The following is a 2,900-nucleotide window of genomic DNA, read 5'->3' as shown; positions in this document are numbered from 1 at the left end:
AGCGGAGAGCCAGTGAATGCGCATGCAGAAGAGAGCGAATTGGCACGCTGGCGGGTTAATTATGCTTTTGCACATTAAAATTCTGGAAAACACCTAAATATTTCAGTCAGGCTACCGTTCGTATTCAGAGCAGGGTTAGTCAGTGTAGCCTTCCTGGGATGCTGCCATACAAGTCCTGGTCTATATTGGGATGCCTTCATTTTTCTTTTTATAAGAGGAACTGTCTCCAATTCTCCAAGGAATGATGGTGGTGAAGAAAAAAAAAAGTGGAGTGCTTGACTTTTCTGGTGCTCATAAACCCTCTATTAAAAGTTTAGCACTTGTATTGTGACCCTGTGATGTAAAGGACAGTGTTTGCACCATAGGATGCACAGATGAATATTGTTTTAAATTGCAAACATCACACTTTTATGACTGCCCATACTATTTACTTGAGGACCCAGATAGCATGCATGCATCTCCGAAAAGTCTGTTTAAGAGTGTTTCATCTGAAAAGCATCGCTCTCTAAATAGCATCTGCTAAGCATCTTCAAAAGATCAGATTTGCAAACATACTCAATCACAAACATCTCAGAGACATCTGCTGAATGTCTTATTGACATCCGAGAGGAATAAGTGTCTTACAGGCGTATTGCAGATGAGCAAACACATCAAACAGACATCCGGGTGATGTACGTGTGCTATCAACATATTCAGGATTGAGGGAGGCCACCTTGATAGCACACATATATCACCCAGATGTCTATTTGATGTGTGTATTTACATCTGCAATTCGTCTGTAAGACGTTTCCTCTCGGATGTCAATAAAACATTCAGCTGATGTCTTTGAGACGTTTATGAGTTAAAATGTTTGTAAATATGATCCTTTTAAGATGTTTATCAGATGTTAAATAGATTGTGACAGGGCCGTTTCTAGCTATTAGCGTTATAGGTGGCCGCTTAGGGCCCCTGAGCCACCAGGGGGCAGCACAAAGCAAGGTCGATTTGTTTTTATTTTGGGGACGCTGGGGGGCCTCAAAGTAGGATTTTGCTTAGGGCCCCCATATGCTCAGAAATTGCTCTGAATTGTGATGCTTTCCAGATGAAAATATCTAAAACAGACATCTCTGTTGTACATCTGTTATCTGGGTAATTTTTAAATGATCTGTTGAATTGATTTCCAATTCATTGTAATAAATATATACGTTTAAACATTTAAAATAAATAACTATCACCACATTTTAAGTACCAAAAATGTAACGTTTAGCTGTGTGATTTTTGCCTCGTTACTAAAAAATAAAACATTTCCTAAAATTGTGACCCAGGAAGTAGAGGTCTGCACGGGCATTAAGTTGAAGACTGAACCCGGTCCATGCACAAGACCGTGTGCGAGACCATTCGTAACAGTAGCGAAATAAAAGCTGCGTCCGAAAATGCACTCTTCCCTACAATCTAGAATGCCAAAAAGAGTATGCCAATAGAGAAGGGTGTCCAAGTCCTCAGTATTCATAAAATAGTAGGCAAGAAATACCCGGATGTCCTACTATTCCCGGCAAGATTCATTGGACACTTTACTATCGCCAGGGCAGTTTCTAGCTATATATAAGTGGTATAAGTAGCCGCTTAGGGCCCCCTAGCCACCAGGGGGCCTCACAAAGTAAGGTATTTTTTTTTTTTTTTTTTTAAATATACTAAAAGCTGCCATTATTATTAATAATAATAATATTAAGACTCATGTAGCTGTTATGGCTCAATTAGACAGTTATAGGGGGCCCCCATGTGGCCTGAGAGGGAATAGAGAATGTAACTGCGAGGAGAGATTGGGAGCTAGATGTGACAGGCACCCACACGTTCAGAGGGTTTTTTGTCATCATGGAGTGCACCTACAAGTTGGGAGTGAAAAAAAGAAAAAGTAAGAGGAGGAGAAACGTAGCCAGACCGCTGGTAATAAATGATTGTAAGCCAGCTACCTGGCTAGATGGGGTTTGTTCATTGCCATGCATTACATTGCAACAATTAGATACAGTAGCTAACGTTTTGCAGTTGTGTCCTGTTTTTGAAAGGTATATGTTTTCAGACATTTCTGCTAGCTATATAACTAAAGGTGTAGACAAAACTATTGTCACAATAGACATTTTGTAGCTAGTCAAGATTAGCTCACAGACTCGATGTTATCTTCATTTAATTTAGTTAGCTAGCTAGCAGATGGTAGTTGCAGCACTGGAGATGATTTAATAAACCAAAGTTGTCTTGTCTGTACGATTTTCTGGTGCCATATTGACATTTTTAGGGGCATCAAAGACAGCTGGGGATTCAGGTACACAAATACCTTGTAAATAGCCATTTTGTATGTAATCATTATATACTGCATGGCTAATGCAAGAGCCTGCACATAACTAGAGTTTTCTCACTGGTCACTGTAGTTAGTTAGTGATTTTAGCGTTCTGAAGCTTTCACGTGAGTGAGCGTTGAATTAACCATGCCCCCCTCATTCCAAAACCCACCCTCCAATGATAACTTTGAGAACAAAACCGAGCAAAAGAGCAGCACTGTTTGTTCCTGTGGCTGTCAAATTCAACAATGGTACAATAGTGCCTTCAACTAACAAACATTATGAATCATAGCCTCAATGATCTGCTTCAAATACGAGAACGAGAGAACGAGCAAAATGAATGACAGGTGAAAAGCGTCAATGTCCGCGGACACATTTTTGTTTGTTGTTTACAAAGTCTACAGCTGTCACAGAGACCAGTGAGAAATCTAAGGACATTTATTTCATTAATATCTTTAAGGGGGTAGGTACATTTTTTGCTTACAGCACCTTTAATTTAATCAAGTAATGTTTAAATTACTGTACAGTATTGTATATAGTATTGGTACTGTATGGTATTTTAATGCCACTGTGAGCAATGGGGTTAATT

The sequence above is a fragment of the Myxocyprinus asiaticus genome, chromosome 1 (genome assembly GCF_019703515.2).
Source record: "Myxocyprinus asiaticus isolate MX2 ecotype Aquarium Trade chromosome 1, UBuf_Myxa_2, whole genome shotgun sequence".
Classification (NCBI taxonomy): Eukaryota; Metazoa; Chordata; class Actinopteri; order Cypriniformes; family Catostomidae; genus Myxocyprinus; species Myxocyprinus asiaticus.
The sequence above is the reverse complement of the archived record's forward strand: the minus strand, read 5'-3'. Positions refer to the sequence as shown.